The 10570-nt window shown below is 36.7% G+C and overlaps 1 long non-coding RNA gene across 1 annotated transcript; it reads right to left on the reverse strand.

The window, feature by feature from the left end:
* Positions 1 to 2341: 2341 nt before the first annotated feature.
* LOC121997577 lies at positions 2342 to 9758 on the reverse strand. Its single transcript, XR_006116308.1, has 3 exons — positions 9326 to 9758; positions 3040 to 3245; positions 2342 to 2621 (listed from the first exon to the last, which is right to left on the reverse strand). It is a non-coding gene; the product is annotated as an uncharacterized LOC121997577 (long non-coding RNA).
* Between the last annotated feature and the right edge of the window lie 812 nt (positions 9759 to 10570).

The raw sequence follows: 10570 nt of genomic DNA on the forward strand, positions 1-10570 counted from the left end.
GCTCATGTTCCTCTTGCTTGGGTGATCTTGGCCATCCGGAATAGGGTTCACCCGAACCCAACTTCCGACCTTCTCAAGCAAACTTTGGCTCCTGGCTTCTCATCCCTCGAAAATGTTGCGCGTCTCCTTCTCGTCCACCTGCGTACTCTTCCGCAGCACCTTGACCCTTAGACGCACCGAGCCCGCCGGCTCTCTCCCTTGTCATCCTTCTCGCTAGCTGCGTCTTTTGCTCGACATCCTGTGCTCCTAAGTTCCTGCACACTTAGACACAGGATTAAATACAACATGACCTAACCTAACTTGTTTGATCACATCAAAACAACCTTAGGGTACCAATAATCTCCCCCTTTTTGATGTGAGCAACCCAAGTTAAGTTAGGGTAAACTAACATAAAGTAAAAGAGATAAATTTTGCAATAAAAGTGAAAAAAATGAAAAACTTGAAACTACATCCCAACTTAATCTTCCCTTCTCCCCCTTTGATCACATACAAAATGGGGTACCAAAAAAATCTAATGGTAACTTTTCAAAAATAAGAAAAGTTTTTTAATTATATATATAAAAAAAACTCTGGTTTTCCAATAAAAAAACTTATCAAGTTTTTAAAAATTTTTAAAAAATTTGAAAATAATTTGCAATGTAAATAATTTTAAAAACTTTAAGTTTTGCAAATACAATTTCTTAAGTTAAACAATTTGCAAAAACTAATTTTGTAGAAATAATTTTTGGTAAACTAAAGCTGATACTTTTAAAAAAAAACTTTAAGATTAAAAAAAATCTAAGTTAAAAATACCGAAAAAAATATTTGAGTAACTATTTAAAGCATTATTTAATTACAATTAAATGCTTTATAAGTTAGTTAATTAAACATTTTATTTCATTAATTGGCTTCCAGGCTGTGGCGAGGCACTAGACCTTCTTGGTTATTGGAGCAACAACCACTTTCTAGATAAAGTATCTTAAGGAAATTCAAATATTCAATTTTCTTACTGAAAGCCCTAAGTCTAATTAAAGTTCAATTTAGACAAGACTTTGGAACTCAATATAGGTTCTAGCCAATTGGTTAATTAAAAATCTCTTAGGAATATATTTCTGAGAAATTTTCCTAATTTGTCCCTTGTAGTAATTAAAATATCAGTTCAAATTATTATATTTTCTAATATTTTGATTTTTAACATTTAAGCATGCATGATTTTTCAAGTCTTCTACTTGTATTTTCAATTCATTATTTTCTAATTTTAATTTTTTAAAATCTTCTAATAGACAAGATTTAGCTAGAATTAACTTTATTTCTTTATTTTCTTTTTCTAGTTTGCAACAGTCTTTAGATAATAATTTAACAAATTTAAATAACTTATCTGGATGAAGAGATCATACCTGACTTACCTTGTCTATCTCGTTATCCGTAGCTCCCCCTGAACTGTTGTTCTCTTCCGATGTCGCTCCCCCTTCATCGATGCTCTCGATGCTTATTTCGAACAAGCTTGCTTCGTTTTCGCCATCTTGATGAGTTTCCATTAACGTAAGTCCAGCAACAACTTCAACTTCTGATTCGGACGATGTTTTGTCCCACATCGCCTTTAGCGTCTTGTACTTGTTAGATTGGACATGCTTCTTGTTCTTTTCTTTGTCCTTATCCTTGATCTTTAACTTAGGACAGTTGTCTTTAACGTGTCATTCTTCATTACAGTGGTAATATCTAATTGTTCTTTTCTTTCTACCCTGCAGATGATTAGTTTTTCTAGATTTAAATAATTTTTTAAATTATCTTACCATCATTACCGTTTCTTTGTCGCCAAGAGAGGATTCTGAATCTTGTTTGTCCATCCTTGCCTTAAAGGCAACGTTGTGCTTTGACTCCTTCTTCAGATATGCACATCTCGTTTCATGGACTTCAAATGTTGAAAATATTTCTTCTAAGGTAACAGATTCTAAATCTTTAGATATATAGTAAGCATTTACTAATGATGCCACTACAACAAAAATGATTTTTCGCAGCGTGCAAATTCACTTTCCGTAGCATTCATTGCATGCTGCATAATTAAAAGCTGTTAAAAGTCCTAGGTTATTAACAACGTGCATTTGCACACTACGAAAAACACATTTAGCAACATGCAATGCATGCCACGGAAAACACATTCTGCAGTGTGCAACGCATGCTGCGAAATGTATTTTTCACAGCGTGCAAATGCATGTTGTTAATATTCTAATCCGCAGCATGCAAACGTATACTATTGATGTTCTTATCTATATTAAAAAAAAAATAATTTCATTGACGAAAATGATAAATCAAATTTTTACAACAAATTTAGTGTAAATTTAAGTCTAATCCACACACAAAATTAATAAAAATCATTGCTTATTATTATACCAAATCAGAAGGTCTGAAATCCAAAACAAGATACAAAATCTCTAACAAACTAACTAGTACATATATAACAATGATTAAACTTTCAATCCACTTAAATTAGTAGAATATGTATCAATCACAGAACTAACAATGATCTCGAACATATCTTCATCAGACTGATCATCACCGATGCACAATACAAAATCTAGACGCTTTCCAATGCTTGACATGGTCTACAAAAGATTTCCGACAACTACACCTTTGTTCATCCCCTGCAAATAATTCTCACATTATGACATACTTAGATATGTGTATTCAACTTAAATAACATAGGATGAAAAAAAAATTAGTTTAGAATCTGACATCCAATTTTTTTGATCTCATAATAGATAATTCAAAGCATCGTCCCTTGTAAATTCACTAATATGCATCTTTTATATGAAAATGGTATGTGTTAGATGTATGCTTGTGCGACACATAATATAGTCAAATCCATCTTAAACATGCGCCTTTACTTGATTACGGAGTTACTAGGAATGTGACATTGGAATCAATCTTAAACATGCTCCTTTACTTGATTATGGAGTTACTAGGAATATAATGTGACATTGAGAGTGGTTATTTCTTCAGATGAGAAGAAAAAATCTTTGACAAAGTTGGTAAAACAATGAACATAATGTAGCCACATACCCGGGAATTCACTTCAACTATATGTTGGCCTCTTTTCACAACCATAGGCTCATTAGCAAGCACATTTTCTAGGTGATCCAGGAGTTCTTTAGCCTAACAAGAGCTTAAATCTGGATCAGCCTATTGATGATGCCAAACTAAGTCAATGTCTTTGAACTCAATGTAGGATCCATCTATTGCCTCAGTGTCCAGTTGCATTACAGGTTCTGCATTTTTTTTTCTAATCAAAATTAGTAGTTAGGGTGAAAGACTCCCGTGAAGAATCCTTATTCCACCTACGGGAGAAACACCGCCATCAAAGAGTATTAGTATCAAACAATACTGAATAGCATGGACATAATCATAAATGCCACCTCTGGATTTGGTATCTATTTTTCAACTCACATAAAAATATCCCCAACCACATCATCTGATTTGATTAAACTAACAATGGCTTCAAAATTAAATCAAATGCCAAAACAACATTTCAGCATAAAATCACAAATTTGAATATAGGTACTACTAAGGATTCAGCATCTATTTATGAATTATAAGATCCAGCATATCTACAACCAAATTATCTAATTTGATCAAACAACTTTGGATGTCTTAAAAATTATATGAAGTGCCAGAACATCACCAGAGTAAATTCGCTCATAATGATAATCACACATCAACACAATTCATTGAATACAATCTAGATCTTCATGCAACACTTCTATCAGCAATAGCCATTTATGATAGAGTTAATGCAATCCAACAAAATTAGGTATTGTAAAAGTAACATGCAATAATACATATAAGTTTCAGCAAATACACAATTAGTATGATCGATTCATCCGTAAGTCAGAACAATTCGCATGCAAATAGCATACTAGCATGCAATTAGTATCAGACTAATCATTGTTAACTTGTTATCTCTAATTGAAGTGAGAACTAGCAAAATTAACTAGTATATAACAATGTAATAAGGATGCTAAAGGAAATCACCTTGATGGACCAATATATTTTTGTATGTCATATTCATCGGTTGGCTTTGTTTAAGGGATATGATTTATAGAGTTAACACTAAGTTTTCTCCATTAGTTCTAACTACATTTGCGTTAACCATTTATGCCATATCGCACTCAATTCTATCAGATGCTACTGCTACCAAACTTGATTGTAGAAATTCTGGAGAAATTTTAGTTGTTCTATGAACCTTCCAAGGAGCTAAAGTGGATGCAGTCTTGAAGCAACCTCTCAAAGTCATAGATAAGTTCTGGTGCATATGGGTTTCCATGGCTATATTTATCTACTATTTTTTAAGATGTAATACATGGTCTTCATGTTACTTCTTGAATAATTCATGTTTTAATACCATGTGTTCAATCATCAGAGAAGAAGAAAAAACTATTGTCTCCATTCGCCCAAAGAAATAAAACCTTATTTACAATTAAGATATAAATTGGACTACATTTCCATGCACTCTGAAATATATTCATATAGCAAATTAGCAGTCAATTCTGCAGGCCCTCAATCATGATAATGCCAATAAACACAGTGGTTAAGACGATAAAGATTATCAACCCCACTTACCATTTTTCATCATCAATACATATTCTTACAAAAAATGCCCTAACTTTCAAAATAATAATTTTTGGCCAACATGAAGTTTGAACGACAAGTCATGGGAAGAGTTGAATTCAATATTCAAACTTAGGAAAATGTAGTCTTCTACTTTGGAAGTATAAGACAATTAAATAATTACTTTGTATTAGCTCTATAAGTACTTGTTTTCTTCTAATAGGAAGTCAGAAGGGAAAAATCTGTACGTGAAGTAGTATAGCTACTAAAGGAGTCAACAGACTCTTTTTCAATCATATTAAGAGTTTTTTTTCGTGTTTCCGTTGCCATACACCAACAAATTTGGTATCAGAGCGTGAATAATTCTCAAATGGCGTCAAGTTCGTTATTCACATTCTCTCCAGGCCAAGTTCCAATCTTCGAAGGCGAGTATTATGAATATTGGAATAGCCAAATGGAAACTTTTTTCGAGTCCGTTGATTTATGGGAGGTGATTAACGGAGAGCTCACGCCACCGGATGAAGGTGACGAGAATTTCGCTAAACTACAAAAAGAGTTCAAAAAGAAAGATGCAAAGGCGTTGCGATATATTCAGCAAGGCATCGGTAAAACCATCTTTCCTCGCATTTTCGGAGTAAAAAGTGCTCTTGAAGCTTGGGAGATTTTACGACTTGAATTCGAAGGCACGGAAAAGACGATTGCTTTAAAGCTCCAGTCACTATGGAGAAACTTTGATAATCTCAAGATGGGAGAGCAAGAAATGGTTCATGATTTTTCATCCCGAACGGCTGAAATCGTGAATCAAATCAAAAGTTGCGGAGATACAATCGAAGACAAAAGAGTGGTCGGGAAAATGTTACGATCACTTCCATCCAAGTTCGATCATGTAGCTGCTGCAATAGAAGAATCAAAGGATCTGTCGAAAATAACTATGTACGAACTGACGGGATCTCTTCTCGCCCACGAGCAACGAATAAATCGTTCGAGCGACTCGTTAACTGAACAAGCCTTCGAGTCAAAGCAAGTACCAAAATCCAAATACAACAACAGAGGAAAGTGGAGGAATAACAACAGGGAAAATAAGCAATCGCAAAATTCTGATAACAATGGCGGTTGTATCATATGCAAGAAGACGAACCACGTGTCTAAAGATTGCTTCCACAAGTGCAAAAGATGTAAGATTCCGAATCATTCCCAAAGAGATTGCTGGTTCCAGAATAAGGAGAAAAATAAAGGAAAAGAAGAAGCAAAATTTTCGAATGAAACAAAAGAAGAAATTCTATTCTACTCAAGTGCAAATCAACCTTCAAAGAGCGTGTGGTACTTGGATAGTGGTTGTAGCAACCATATGACCGGAAATCGTGATACCTTTGTGAAGCTGGATCCAAACATAACATCACAAATCATTCTTGGAGATGGCTCCCGGAAAAGCGGAAAGGGAAAAGGAGATATTGCTGTCCAAACTAAAGAAGGTAAAGAAAAACTCATTACTGATGTTCTTTATGTGCCTGAACTTTCTCACAATCTTCTTAGTGTTGGTCAGCTTATGGAAAAGAATTTTTCATTTCTCTTTGATGATGGAAGATGTCAAATTTTTGATAAAACAAACAAGGTGATTGTCACAAATATCGAGATGAAAAATAAAACGTTCTCTCTCACGATGCCTTTAGTTGAAGACCGAGCATTAAAAGTCGACAATGCGGAATTGTCTTCTCTTTGGCACTTGTGATACGGACATCTTCATGATAGAGCTCTTAATCTTCTCAAAGAGAAAAATATGGTGATAGGCCTTCCTTCGATCGAACCATCCGGAAAAGTATGTGAGGGCTGCGTATACGGAAAAATGCACAAGCTTCCATTTCCTAAAACATCTTGGCAAGCAAAGTCACCATTAGAACTTGTCCATTCGGATATTTGCGGGCCGATGCAAACTCCCACACCCGGAAGAAAGAGGTACTTCATTCTCTTTATTGATGACTACACGAGGATGATGTGGATTTATTTTCTCAACCAAAAGTCCGAAGCTTTTTCCACATTCATGCAATTTAAAGCTCAAGCCGAAAGAGAAAGTGGATTTCTAATCAAATCATTGAGAACGGATCGAGGAGGAGAATACTTGAGCAATCCATTCTCGGAGTATTGCAAAGCCAATGGAATAAAGAGACAATTGACTACAAGCTATACTCCTCAACAAAACGGTGTGGCCGAGAGGAAAAATCGAACGATTGTAGAGATGGCGAGAAGCATGTTAAAATATAAAGGCATTCCAAATCTTTATTGGGCTGAAGCGGTGCATACGGCTGCGTATATCATGAATCGATCGCCAACAAAAGCTGTCCATAATATGACTCCGTATGAAGCTTGGCACAAGAAGAAACCGGTGGTGGACCATTTAAAAATTTTCGGTAGCCTAGCCTATGCTCTACTTCCATCTCAAAGGCGTGAAAAGTTTGACAGCAAAGGGCAAAAACTCATTTTCATTGGCTACAGCAACGAATCAAAAGGTTATCGGCTTCTAGATCCTTCCACACTTAAAATCATTGTCTCAAGAGACATGATATTTGACGAGAGTTCTTCTTGGGATTTCAAAGAGAAACAAGTAGTAGAATCAGACTAGTACGAAACTCCATCACCTACTGAAGCCGGTCCTTCTCAAGTCGAAAATGGCGAAAAACACAGAAATGAAGTTGAATCAGATGAAGAAAGCCCTCCAAAGAAGACTCGACCTCTAGTTGAAATTTACGAACGAGCTTTACTTGCTAGTGAGCCGCATTCTTATGAAGAAGCTTCAAAAGACAAAAATTGGGTTAATGCCATGAATGAAGAAATGAGCACTATCAAGAAGAATCAAACATGGGAGCTCGTCAATTTGCCTAAAGGAAAGAAAACTATTGGACTAAAGTGGATCTTCAAAATCAAATTCAACGAAGATGGCTCGATTCATAAGCATAAAGCTCGACTCGTGGCGAAAGGGTACTCTCAACAACCCGGTATCGACTTCACGGAAACTTATGCTCCAGTTGCTCGAATCGAAACTATTCGAACTGTTCTTGCAATGGCGGCCCAATTAGAATTGCAAGTTTATCAACTTGATGTAAAGTCGGCATTCTTAAATGGTGAAATTGAAGAAGAGGTCTATGTCGATCAACCGGAAGGGTTCATGACAAAAGGGCTAGAAGAGAAAGTTTGTCATTTGAAGAAAGCACTATACGGGCTAAAACAAGCACCACGAGCTTGGAATAGCAAGATCAATGGATACTTCATTGAAAGCGGCTTCAAACGCAGTCTAAGTGAATCGTCCCTGTACGTGAAAAATGTCGGTAATGATTTTCTCGTACTTTGTCTCTATGTTGATGATCTTATATATTTTGGTACAAACCCGAATTTGGTTGAAGAAATCAAAAAGAATATGATGGAAAAATTCGCGATGTCCGACCTTGGTTCGATAAGTTACTTTTTCGGAATTCAAGTGAAGCAAAGCCTCGGAAGAATTTTTCTATCTCAAGAGAAGTATGTCGAAGATCTTCTCAAAAAATTCAACATGAGTCATTGCAAGCCAATCTCGACTCCGATGGCATTAAATGAGAAGTTGCATGTTAACGATGATGCGGAAAAAATTGATCCCACAACTTATCGAAAGCTGGTTGGATCATTGCTTTATATCAACACGAGGCCGGACATCACTCATGCGGTAAGTCTTCTCTCAAGGTTTATGAATGAACCTAGTAAAATTCATTTATCTTCGGCCAAGCGGATCTTGAGATACTTGAAAGGTACTAAAGATCATGGTATCGAATTTAAAAAAGAAGACTGTTGCAAGCTCGTTGGTTACACCGATAGCGATTGGGCGGGATCCGTTGATGATCGCAAAAGTACTTCCGGATATATTTTTTGTCTCGGCACTAAGGTTATCTCGTGGAGTTCAAAAAAGCAAAAATCTGTTGCTTTATCGTCAGCCGAAGCCGAATACATCGCGGCCACCGATGCAGCATGCAAAGGGGTTTGGCTGAGACGAATTTTGAAGGATTTGAAGTTTGAACAAAAAGAGCCAACGACGATTTTCTGCGACAATATGTCAACAATTGCTATGACGAAAAATCCCGTTTTTCATGCAAGGTCGAAGCATATTGAGCTTCGTCATCACTTCATCCGAGAGCTAGTTAATGAAAAAGAAATCTCAATGGAGTTCATCAACACCAATAATCAACCGGCAGATTTTTTAACAAAGGCAGTTACCTCCGAAAAATTCGAAAAGTTCAAGAGACAAGTCAAGATCACAAATTACGGAGGGGTGTTAAAAGGCATTTAATTTGGAATCTTGACCAACATGAAGTTTGAACGACAAGTCATGGGAAGAGTTGAATTCAATATTCAAACTTAGGAAAATGTAGTCTTCTACTTTGGAAGTATAAGACAATTAAATAATTACTTTGTATTAGCTCTATAAGTACTTGTTTTCTTCTAATAGGAAGTCAGAAGGGAAAAATCTGTACGTGAAGTAGTATAGCTACTAAAGGAGTCAACAGACTCTTTTTCAATCATATTAAGAGTTTTTTTTCGTGTTTCCGTTGCCATACACCAACAGTCACATGGTCGCCCTAAAATGATCTATCATTGGGAATGCATATAATTGACACAACACCATAGAGCTGATACAAACTCAAGCACAAAAAATTGTCCAAAGATAATAAAAAGTATGTCTTAAGATCATATGCAAAGAAACGAGACAAGAATGTCAGACCATGTTATTGCAGAAGATGATGAGGATGGTTGTAGCGACGGCGTACAGTAGTTGCGGCAGTAAATGGTTCAGGAGCAATCACGAGAACACGATCAGTGGAGCAATCGTGGGAGAGGAGTCGACGGGGAGAAGATTCAGAGGAGAAGGGTCGATAGAGAGAAGAGTCGGCGGGGAGAAGAGCCGTAGAAGGAGCAGTCGGCGGGGAGAAGAGTCGGCGAGGAGAAGAGCCGTAGAACGAGGAGTCATAGGAAAGGACTCGGCGAGGAGCGGAAGAGGAGTCGGCAGGGAGCTGAAGAGGAGCAAGAAAGGAATCTGCAGGGAGCGGGGAGCGGGGAGCAGAGTCGGGGATGAGAAAGAGGGAAAAAACCTAGATAAGGAGAGAGAGGGGGAAATAAAATAATGGTGTGGGAAAAAAATGTGTGCACTTTTTTGCAGTTTTATTCGCAGCGTATCGTATGTTGTTGATAATAAATGGATGCATGAGCAGCGTATCAATTTTTACACGCTGTTGTTGTTGTTAATCATTCATAGCGCATGTTAATATGCATGTCGCTAATAATAATATTAACAACATATTTTTAATGTGCACTGTTAATACTTAGATGTAAATTTTTTTCTCTATAAGTTTATACTATTAACAGCGCACATCAATATGCACGCCGTTAATAGTATTATTAACGGCGTGCTTTTAATGTGCGTTGTTAATAGCATGCTGCGAAAAAGTAATTTTCTTGCAGTGCTCACTCTATAGTTCTAAGAAATGCATTAAGCGCGTGCCTTATTGAATCTCGGTTGCTTATCTTTTTTTCAAGATTCGTGAGTCCGGTGATGAGTTCCTTCATTCTCGAGTGAAGATGTGCAACGGTTTCTTCTACTTCCAATTTGATGTTACTTAACTGGTTCCTTAGCAGATCTCGTCTTATGAGCTTGGCTTCGGACGTCCCTTCGTGTAGCTTAAGGAACTTCTCCCAAAGCTCCTGTGCTGAATCGTAGGCACCGATCCAGTTGACTTCTTGTGGTGGAAGGATACTCAGCAGATGGAACTCTGCTTTGTCGTTTGCCACATAGTCGGTCTGCTCTTTCTTCGTCCACTGATATTCTTCCTTTCCTTTGAGTGCTATAAACACAAACTGCATTATTAAAAGCAATTCAGAATCGGTTTTAAATAATACCTACATTCTCTTTTTCCAGCTCGTAAACTCCCCCTCGAACTTCGATGGGTATATGCTCGGTCCAACCATCGAT

Source organism: Zingiber officinale, chromosome 6A (genome assembly GCF_018446385.1).
Source record: "Zingiber officinale cultivar Zhangliang chromosome 6A, Zo_v1.1, whole genome shotgun sequence".
NCBI classification, from domain to species: Eukaryota; Viridiplantae; Streptophyta; class Magnoliopsida; order Zingiberales; family Zingiberaceae; genus Zingiber; species Zingiber officinale.